The following is an 11,353-nucleotide window of genomic DNA, read 5'->3' on the forward strand; positions in this document are numbered from 1 at the left end:
CATCTAGAAGGAGAGGAATAATAGAACCTTTATGGGTGAAGAAAGATTTGTTGATGAAGTGTTTAGAAGTTTTGCCAAGCTTCTTTAGGAGAATATTTCAATCAATAACTGGGCTTGTCCCTCCTTTCCCCCCTTGACCTTTGATGACAAAATTGCGAAGAATTGGAATATTCCCCCTCATATGCTAGATTTGATAATTCTAAGAGACTATAGAGGCAAAATACTAGGTGGGTTCCTCTCATAGTGGGGAGCCACAAGCTGAATTTTGATGGAGCTACTAGATAGGTGTTGGTTGTTGCAAGAGGGGTCATAAGGTTTGATATAGGAACCTTGGTGGCTACTTACTCAGGAAGTATTTTGGTGGGTACCAGCAATCAAGCTGAAGCTACGGCTTTACTTTGGGAGTTGAAGTTTGCCCTCTCTATTGGCATTCGCAATTTGGAAATTGAGGGCGACTCTAAACTCATCATTGATACAATTAATGGTTGCAATATGACTGGTTGATTTATTGAAAGAATTATAAGAGACATAAAAAAATTGTTGTTAGTTCTTGATTCTTTTGTTATCAAACATACCTATAGAAAAGGAAATAAAGTAGTCAATGCTATGGTGGCTTTGGGTCTAGGGTTGGATCATCTCAAATGTTAGAAGAAGGGGGGTTGCTTGTCGGATAATATCCAAAGACTCTTAATGGAGGAGAGTAGGCTCAACCATCATATTGGATGATTTTTTGTTGGTGGGTTTGGTTGTGTGTTACCGTTCTTGGTCTAATTATCTTGGGGCTGAGATGGGAGAATTTGATTCAAATTTGAATGGTTTTTGGCAGGAAGGGGTTTTGAATTTCTGCATGTTTGAAAACAATGGAACAGCTATCTGTGGGGAGGGGTTTGCCACCAAGTCGGGGTGGACAAGTAGGAAAAGGACAAAGCCTAGGTGGTGAAGAAGGTGGTGTCCAATTTATAGTTGGCCATATGCTTGGTGGTTGTAGACAATTATGCTGACTCAAACGTATATGTGGAAAGTTGTGTGGGGCCCTTGGGTCACCTTTGTGATACAAATGATGTGAGACTCTAGATTCGAGGGACAACGGGGACGGTTACAAGATTTGGTGGGAGTCCCATAATAAGGTTGGGGTCACGATGATGAGGTGGCTCCCCTGTGCATGGCAAGCTTGTGTGGCTTTTGCAGAAGATCACTTCATGATAACTAGTTATCATTTTTCATGCAGGATTATTATTGAAAGGATTGTTGCCTCTAAAAATAAACAATGTGCTAGTGCCAATCGTTGATGATCTAACAGACTAGTTGGGCATTCAATGGGTACTGCTACTACACAAAATTTGTTGGGTATGAGGAAAATCCTAAGGCAGATGACTCTGTAGAGAATAAAGAAGCAACATATATTGAGGATGCTAAAGATGGCACATGGAAAGTTGTTAGCTCGACTAATTCTACCAACGAGGGTTCTATTCAAAGTGACAAGAATGAACTTAGGATTGGACCCGCCTAAGATGCAACGCCAGAGGAGGTGGGCAACAAAGGTGGTGGTGTGAGCAACTGTGCCACGTGCAAGACTACGGTTGAGGAACTAGATGTCCTAAGAAAGAAGGTGATGGAGCTGGAAAAAAAAATGGTTTCTCCGTATTCATCCTGCACATCATGCATAGCTCAACTACCTCAATGTACCTCATGCAAAAGAAGGTTCTTGGCAAAAGTGTTGACATGGAAGGAAACTACGAAGAACTGTTTAAGTTCCTTACTAATGAATGGAGCAATATGCTCAAGTAATTTGCTTAAGCTAGTTTTTAATAGTGATTTTGTTGTCTCTTGCTCGTTCTAAGACTCAATTTCATTTTATACATTTGCTGCAAAGACTATTTATGCTTTCCGATTACTATAAGAATGTTTTGTCAGTTTACTGCTAAAGTGTTGTTACTATTAATTTTGCCTATGGGTTGTTAACGTAAAGGGTCAATGCCTTTGTTTTTGCTACTTCTTAAGATCAAAAACAAAAATGCACATAAAATTTCACTCTAATTCCTTTCTTCCTCATTTTATCTCCTCGCCTCTCTTTGCCTAATGCTTCCTTCAAACCAAACTCCCCTCCAAAATATAGATATATATAAAAATAAAATTATTGTAACCATAATTTTTTTCTTAAAAATTATTTTTTCTAACATTGCAATTAAATATTATTATATTCTCTTTCCACAAAATCAACAACTCACTAAATATTCCATTTAGTATCTTAATAAACCCTCGTATGACTTATAAATGCATGCATTTTTTTATGGCTATCTCTTTCAACAGCGCTTTTCATCGCATACAATTTAACAGCAGTCCATGCTTCTTCTTTTTTTTAAATTGATCTTACTTTATTTACAAATAGTCAAATCATCGTTAACATTTAATTAGTATGAAATTATTTTATAGCATTTAGTTATGTTTTTAAGGGTAAAACATAAGTTCTGAAAGGGTCCATTTTCTTTTTACAAAGTGGAGAACAAATAGAACATTAATACCCAACAAAGCAAAACAACTGAAAGTACCAGCAATACAAGAGCTGCAAGACAAAAAAGCTACCAGCGCAACATTAACAATACCGCTGAAACATGGACTACCAAGACAGAGATTAGTCAGGATGTTTAAACTTCTACAATTCTACCCACCAAATTGCTGAAGCAAAATCTTTCTCTCTTTTTGACAACCAAACTTAGTTCATTGGATCTCTTTCATAAAGCTAAAAGATCGAAAGATCAAAAGAGATTTGGGAAAAAACAGTTTGCCAGTTTAACATTTTATCTTGGAGTGTGAAGCACTTAAAGACAGCATGGATAAGTTTGTCAATATCTTAAGTGATAGCACATGGTCTAATTTATTCAACAAGGAACATATCGAAAAGCTGGGTACACTCATCATCAACTTGCATAGGCAGAGATCTGATCCTCAGAAGCTAGTTCAGATTGAACAGGCTGTCCCATAGGCTATTCTTGACCTCGTGGATGTTAAATTCGTTCTTTTACTTTCTTTCTTTCTAAGTCCTTATTGCAAAGGGACCAAAAGAGCCGAAGTCTCCATTTGTAGAGTTGGAAGAAGATTGCGAAGCCTACAAAGAGCTAGAAGCAAGGTTCGCCATACCCCCAACTCTCTACCTTTTCTAAGGCATCTCTTCATTGCTCTAAGGAATGTTGAGCTTCCCATATTTCTTTTCCTCTCCATGCATTATGCTTCCTTCTCTCGCCTTCGCAAACAATAGGCGAGTGGCCAGCCATAAGAGAAATATGGAAACATTCAAGGCTACCTCATACTCGATCCTCTGCACCCAAACAGCAAACTTAGAAGATAACGTGACAAAGGTCGGTAGCTCCGTATCAACATCTGCATTAGCAAACAACAGACACTCACTAGATCTAGTAACAAAATCAATAGCAATTGAATTGTTCAAAAGAGCTAGCAATACAGCTAAAACCTTTTCTTCCCAGTATTCCAACAGTTGACCTGGAGACCTAATCGAGATGGGGATCCTAAGGCATTCCTTCTTCAGATCAAAGCCCGATTTCAACTACATTAGGAAAAGAACCCTACCTTGAAAGAAAACTATCGTCATGATTCAAGAAGGAAACAAAAAAGAAATCGTGAGAAAACTGAGATCTCCATTTGACCAAAAGGTTCCCATTTCCTTGGAGCCCATCATCTCACCACATCTATGTTATGCCTAGCAACTGAAAACTTACCAATAAGGGCATTTTGAAGCCCAAAGGAAGATCTTTCCCAACTGAATCAAGAACTATATACTCTTGAATCCATTTATCAATCACAACTGGTTCTAGGGAGCGTGACAAAAGAAGACTCAATTAGGACCTACAACTAGCCAATCTGCCCATGATATCTTGCTTGCACCAGGCTCCACGCACCTTATTCCTTTATAGACGTTCGCATCAACAACAATAAGAGGCATTGCAGAACCACAGCCATCAGAAAACTTCCCTGCAGTCATAAACAGGGCTCCAAAACAGTCGCCAACCTTGCCAAAGATGGGGGGAGACAAGAAGCTCCCCCACCAAAATAGGATAACGGGACTCATCCTCCAACCCACACAAAACACTCGTTAAAATCTTCGGTTGGAAAAGAGCCACAACCCCACTTTCCTGCTACTGATCTACCCACACAGTCACCTACTTGCCTATAGAGCCCACGAAACAAGAGGGAAGAATAAAACCCTTCTGCAATCCCTAATGCGAGCCATAGGCACCTGGAGCTCCGCAAGCAACCTGACAGCTGAAACAGAAGAATGACTAACGACATTCCCAATGGTAGGCTTGAAAAGAAGAAGAACGTGAGCTAACTTTTGAACCTCCAACTACCATTCCTCCTCATCAGGGTCGCCATTCCATTTTTCCACAAAATCACTACCCAAACAGTCCCCCAAATAAGGTTAAAACTAACGTTAGAGAATAGTCAATGGCCTCTACTTTTCCAAACAAAATGTACTAACCACAATTACCCTTATCCAGCTCCATAATCAACAATAATATATTTTTTTAGTCAATATTTGAAACTTGACATCACTGTAACATTAATACCAGGCTTAATAACTTAACCGTCTTAATATTAATTTAATTAATTAATATCTAATTTATGACGCATCATTAACTAAATTAATTATAGTGGAATATGAGGGGCATTGCATTGAAGAAAATGAAGGACAGGAGATATTGCAATATAGCTTATAATTTTTACTGTTATCTTTAGTTTTCTACTAATTGTTCGTTTTTGTTATTGTTTTGCAGTTAACATTGAGTTTTAGTTAAGCTTATCTTGCTTTCTGTTTTAACCGTACCATGGCAGATGATTTAAGTGTCAACCAGCAGTCAGACATGCATCTGGTTTTCTAGTCACTCTGACTGCAGCGATGTGTCTATTTTACCAACTAATAATATAGTATTTCTGATTACCAACATGTACAAGATTCTTTCAAAACATTTGAATCAATAAATACCATATTTTACCAACCAATTAAAATGTCATTTATTCCTATCATGGCCATCTGCTTGAAATTTCAATCCAATAAAAGATGTTTTAATGCTATCATAACATCTAGCATATTCATTTAGTTATGCTCGATTACAAGTCTGCTCACTGATCAAAGGATAGAAAATATCCATGTAGCAATATATTTTTAACTTTCATGGAAGAGACATGATCTTGCATACAGAACTCTCAGGACATTCCCATACTAGGTAAAACGAGAGACACACTAGCAAGAGCAATGTACACTGGCATTAACTGAACTACTAGAAAAAGATCTTCAATACTACTGTCTAAAACTTGGATTCAAACAACTAAATGACACTCTAGAAAGTTGCATGGATTTTATACAAGAATATATGACCAGATAACCAATTTGTTGTAATTCCCAACAAATCTTTTTAAACATCACATGTGCCAAGATACAACCAGCGAGTAGTATCTAACTGGCAGCCGACAGTCACTGATATGTTTTCAATGCCCATGTTTGCCTGCACCAAAGAAAACCAAAAATAGTCAGCACTTTACTATTACTTCAAACTGTTGAATTATTTTCTCCATCAAAACTTCATATCCAAGATCCAAGAGAACCGAATTCGCAGGTACCAGATAAGACACATAGTAAACATAAGTGTAAATGAAAATAGACTATTATAGATTTACAGAGCAATCTGATTTGCTGTGACGTCAAGTTTAGAATGTTAGCATATGATTGAAGGAATGTAAAACCGATTTGTGTCTTTTATCGATTTGCCTATGTAGATATGAAAAGCAACTGAATATCTCTACCACTGATTGCTGTGTATCTTTTTTTTTTATATTTATCAGGGAGGGTGGCATATATATATAGTTTGTTTTCCATGGGATCGTGCCTCCACAGGGGGTAGGGTCGTGACCCCTGTGTGGAGCCACGATCCTTCTACACCGGCTATTACCTTAATCAAACTGAAGACGTTGCATAACAGATTTGTTAGTTTATTTCTTAACTAAATTCCAATCTTAGTTAAATCGCAAATAACAGAATTATTATTCTATGTGCTGAGACAATTTGTGAACAGAATTAGTTTTCAGTGTGTTACGACTGAGACTATATTTTAACACTCCCTCTTAGTCTTAGGAGTATAGACCTAAAACTTAACTGAGCTCATGAGAATCACCACCTAGGTGAAACTAAGGATATGGTTCCGCATAGGATCGCGACCCCTGTGTGGAGCCACGATCCTTCTACACCGGCTATTACCTTAATTAAACTGAAGACGTTGCATAACAGATTTGTTAGTTTATTTCTTAACTAAATTCCAATCTTAGTTAAATCGCAAATAACAGAATTATTATTCTATGTGCTGAGACAATTTGCAAACAGAATTAGTTTTCAGTGTGTTATGACTGAGACTATATTTTAACACTCCCTCTTAGTCTTAGGAGTATAGACCTAAAACTTAATTGAGCTCATGAGAATCACATCACCTAGTTGAAACTAAGAATATACTCACTTTGATATCCAAGTTTAAGTATCAGCGTGTGATACTAAGGATATACTCAATTTGATATCCCTGTTATAGTATGTGCACTGACATTAATCCGCTTATATAATGTCTACTATAACTTATCATATTACTGATATTCAAGTTGTCTGATTTTCAGTTTATATGATCTTCTAAACATTTATAAGATTGTCACCTTACAATGTTAAAATACAAGTGTTCATTAACTAAAGAATCGTCATCCTTTAGGAGTGAACAGAGGGAAAGGTTACATACTTCATATACTCAAATATATGACCAAGAAGTTTAAATTTTAGACATCAATTACATTTTAACCATACCAAGATACCTCCTAAAGTGATCAATTTTCACTCTTGCTAGGGGTTTGGTGAGAATGTTAGTTGTCTGATCTCCTATATTGACATATTCCAGTCTTATTACCTTTCTCTTTGTCATGTCTCTTACATAGTGATATGGGATCTCAATGTGCTTGGATCTATCATGGAAAACTGGATTCATTGAAAGTTTAATGCAACTCTGATTGTCACAATAAATGATAGTAGGCTTTAGACTTTCACCAAACAGTCCTACTATCAATTTCCTCAACCATACGGCTTCCTTAGCTGCCATGGATGCAGCTATATATTCAGCCTCTGTGGAGCTTTGAGCTACGGAAGATTGTTTTCTGCAGATCCAAGATACCATAGCTGACCCTAAGCTGAAACAGCATCCTGAAGTGTTTTTTCTATCTATCACGCTTCCAGCCCAGTCTAAATCAGAGTATCCATGTAGGTTCAATGTAGTGTGTTCATAATGCAGTCCATAGTCCAAGGTACCTTGTAGATATCTCAATATATGCTTTACTGCAACCAAGTGTATTTCTTTGGGTTTGACCATGTGTTGGCTGAGTGCATTTACTGCATAACATATATCAAGTCTGGTATTGACTAGGTACATTAATGATCCAATAATCTATCTGTACAATGTTGGGTCTGCAAATTTGGAATCTGCTATAGCTTCTTTTAGTTTATATAGGTTTGTTTCCATAGGAGATTACATTGGCTTACAATTCATCATTCCAAATCTCTTCAGAATGTCAATGGTGTATTTACCTTGATTTAGATAAATACCATCTGGTTTTTGCCATACTTCTAATCCAAGGAAATAATGGAGTAGACCTAAATCCTTCATCTCAAACTCTGAAGCTAGTTCCCGTTTGCATTTTGCAATGAGATGATCTTCACCTGTAATTAATAAGTCATCTACATATAATATGAGTATCAACATTTCACCTTTGATTATTTTGAAATACAGATTTGGATCGGCAATGTTCTTAGAGAAACCTATCTCTAATAAGTAACTGTCAATTCTTTCGTACCATGCTCTGGGAGCTTATTTTAATCCATACAATGCTTTCTCTAACTTGCATACATGTGTTTTAGCATTATTTACCTCAAATCCCTCAGGTTGCTCTAGATATACTTCTTCTTCAATTGTTCCATTCAAAAATGCAGTTTTTACATCCATTTGATGAACTTTCCATCCTTTAGATGCTGCTATCGCCAGGATTGTTTTGACAAAAGTGTTTCGTGCAACAGGTGCAAATGTTTCTTCATAGTCAATTCCTTCCTTCTGTGAAAAGCCTCGAGCAACAAATCTTGCCTTATGTTTTTCTATACTGCCATCAGCAGCATGCTTAATTTTAAAGAGCCATTTAGAAGATACAACTGATTTTCCTTTAGGTCTAGGCACAATTTTCCACACATCATTCTTTAAGATAGATTGATATTCCTCTATCATGGCATCCTTCCATACTTGTTGTTTAAGAGCCTCTCCGAAACTTGAAGGTTCAGCATTTATGAGGTCTGTCATTATAGTAACATAGCTAGAAAACTTTGAAGGTCTTTTGCTTTCTCTAAATGTTCCTCTAGGTGCTGCAAAGGATTCTGCTTCCTGTGCTGTTTTAGTGGCCCATAGTGGTCTCTTCCTGGGATTCTCTGTTGCAGTGTTCTCAAGTTCCAAGGTGTTATCCTCAAGATGCTCCCTCTGAGTTTCGGAAAGAGAATCTTCTTCCAAATTAATGGAATTAGTTGGGATTTCAAGTGTGATGGAACTCCTTGTTTTGTTAATAGCTATATCTTCCTCAAATATGACATCTCTGCTTAATTCTATTTGTCTTTGACCAGGGATGAATATTCGGTAGGCTTTAGATGTTTCACTATATCCTACAAAAATCCCTTTCTGTCCAATAGGTTATAATTTAGTTCTTTTCTCCTTAGGTACATGAATATAAACAGGACATCCAAATATTTTGAGATGGCTAATATCAGGTTTAATTCCAGTAAAGACTTCTTCAAGAGTTTTGTCACCAATATGAGAGTGAGGACATCTGTTTTGAATGTATACAGCGGTATTAGTGGCTTCTCCCCAAAGTGCAGTTTCTAGGTTTTGATCTAACAACATAGCCCTTGCCGCTTCTACTATTGTTCTATTTTTCTTTCAGCAACCCCGTTTTGTTGAGGATTGTAGGGTACAGTGAACTCCCTCTTAATCCCAGCATCTTTGCAAAACTCTTTAAATACTTCTGATGTGTATTCCCTACCATTGTCAGTCCTAAGAGTTTTGATTTTCCTACCAGAGTGATTTTTAGTAATAGATTTGAACTCTTTAAATTTCCTAAGAATATCTTCAGATTCTTTACTTTTAAGGAAATAAATCCAAGTTTTCTTAGAAAAATCGTCTACAAAGATTACATAGTATAATGTGTTTCCTAGTGATGGTTCAAACATAGGCCCACATAAATCAGAGTGAATTAGTTCTAGTACTCGTTTAGTTTTTCTAGAACTGCAGGGAAAAGAGCTTTTAGTTTTTTTCCCTAGTGCACATCCTTTACAAACATCTGAATGAATTGGCTTTAGTTTAGGTAGTCCTGTGACTAATTTCTCCATAGAGGGTAGAGCATGAAAATGTAAGTGCCCTAGTCTTCTATGCCAAATTTCTGCTTGATCTATGACTTCATGAAGTAAGGTTTGATTTGGCTCATTACACAATTCATATAGGTGCCCTTGTCTGTAACCAATCACTTGTGCTCTTTTGAAGGTGGCTATTTTTGGCCATGCCATTACCTTTCCTTCTATGAATGAGACTCTACATCCGTCGTCCTCAAGTGCAGAGATAGAGACTAAGTTCCTTTTTATGCCTAGTACAAATAGTACCCCGGTGAGTTGGATTGAGATTCCAGACTTCAGTCTAATTGTACATGTCCCGACACCTTTTACAGGATGTGCAGAGTCATCCCCTATTGTCACCTCTTCATTTGATCCCTTTTCCATTGAGTTTAGTAATTCTCTGAATCCGGTGACATGTCTTGACGATCCACTGTCTATCAGCCAAGTGTTAGACTTGTTTGAAGCTTGACTTGATAGTGCTGAATATAATACAAACTTCTCAGATTCAAGTTTTGTGTTCCTCTCTACTTTGGCGAATGATGTCTGCTGTTTTACTTTGTCGGGACAATTAAATGACATATGTCCGTACTAATCACATCTATGACATTGGATTTTTGACATATCTTTCTTATGAAAGCATTTCCCATGATGGGATTTTCTCTTCTTGAAGTTTCTCTTCTTGTCTTTCTTACGAGAGTCAGTATTCAGAATGTGGAGGTCCTCATCTTTAGTTTTGTGATTTCCCCTTTTTAATTGCCTTGATTCTTCAAGGAGACAGTCATCCCTTAGTCGATCAAATTCTATAAATTTATCCCTTGCATTTATGCCTTGTTTGAATGATTCCCAGGATTCAGATAATCCATCTAGGGTAATCATTGATAGTTCTTGCTTCTCGACATGATAATCAAGTTTTTGCAGTTGATCTCTGAGTGAACCTATCCTCATGAAGTATGAGTTTATTGTTTCACCTTTATTTATACTTATGTGGTTCAACTGTCTTTTTAGAGCTAGGGTTTTGCCCAGATTGTTTATCTCATACGTCCTTTCAAAGGTTTTGAACATTTCATAAGCATTGTCATATTTTAATATAAGTGGTATAATGTGATCCCTTACTGCATCTATCACGATTTTTACAGCTTTATCATTTCCTTCATTCCACACAGTTTTCTCAGGTTTGTCTGCAGGTTCAAGCTTGTCTTCTTTTATGAATTTGACTACTTTGTTCTCTTTTAATACTATCATAATTCTGACTTTTTAAGCCACAAAATTTGCTGCTCCTTCGAGTCTGTTCTTGAATCTGATTGTGTTCGCCAATTTAGAAATCTTCGTTGATATGTAAACTTCGCTTTTAGTCTATTCAGATCTTAAGTAGTTAGGCTCTGATACCATGTAAATGTAAATAAACTATTATAGATTTACAAAGCAATCTGATTTGCTATGACGTCAAGTTTAGAATGTTAGCATATGATTGAAGGAATGTAAAACCGATTTGTGTCTTTTATCGATTTGCCTCTGTAAATATGAAAAGCAACTAAATATCTCTACCACTGATCGCTGTGTATCTTTTTTTTTATATTTATCAAGGGAGGGTGGCATATATATATAGTTTGTTTTCTATGGGATCGTGCCTCCACAGGGGGTCGCGATCCTATGTGGAACCACGTGGTTCCACATAGGGTCGTGACCCCTGTGTGGAGCCACAATCCTTCTACACCGGCTATTACCTTAATCAAACTGAAGACATTGCATAACAGATTTGTTAGTTTATTTCTTAACTAAATTCCAATCTTAGTTAAATCACAAATAATAGAATTATTATTCTATGTGCTGAGACAATTTGCGAACAGAATTAGTTTTCAGTGTGTTATGACTGAGACTATATTTTAACAATAA

The 11,353-nt window shown here is 36.8% G+C and overlaps 1 long non-coding RNA gene across 1 annotated transcript; it reads right to left on the reverse strand.

The window, feature by feature from the left end:
• Positions 1-2,564: 2,564 nt before the first annotated feature.
• On the reverse strand, positions 2,565-4,428 carry LOC131078907 (uncharacterized). Its single transcript, XR_009113872.2, has 2 exons — positions 3,735-4,428; positions 2,565-3,378 (listed from the first exon to the last, which is right to left on the reverse strand). It is a non-coding gene; the product is annotated as an uncharacterized LOC131078907 (long non-coding RNA).
• Positions 4,429-11,353: the final 6,925 nt, after the last annotated feature.

Source organism: Cryptomeria japonica, chromosome 2 (genome assembly GCF_030272615.1).
Source record: "Cryptomeria japonica chromosome 2, Sugi_1.0, whole genome shotgun sequence".
Taxonomy (NCBI): Eukaryota; Viridiplantae; Streptophyta; class Pinopsida; order Cupressales; family Cupressaceae; genus Cryptomeria; species Cryptomeria japonica.